The sequence below is a fragment of the Penaeus monodon genome, chromosome 28 (assembly GCF_015228065.2).
Source record: "Penaeus monodon isolate SGIC_2016 chromosome 28, NSTDA_Pmon_1, whole genome shotgun sequence".
Classification (NCBI taxonomy): domain Eukaryota; kingdom Metazoa; phylum Arthropoda; class Malacostraca; order Decapoda; family Penaeidae; genus Penaeus; species Penaeus monodon.
In genome coordinates, this window is record NC_051413.1 from 2,067,352 (window position 1) to 2,067,626 (window position 275).

Below are 275 nucleotides of genomic sequence, written 5' to 3' on the forward strand. Positions count from 1 at the left end.
CTACTTTCTACTTGATTTCATATAATTTCTACTACGAGAGAAAGTGTAGATTTTACATTTTTATTGACTGAATCGCAGTTTTTTGTAATTTTTTTATGGTCACTAATTTTCTTAATAAGCTAAATTGATATTTATTTTTTTTTAGTAATGTTTAGCCATATTGTTTATATTATCACCATCTTCATTCTTATATTTCCTATTTCCTTCTTTTTATTATTACCGCTACGTATTTCTTTTCACCTTTTACTCCTACCTCGTTTATTCCTTCGTTATTT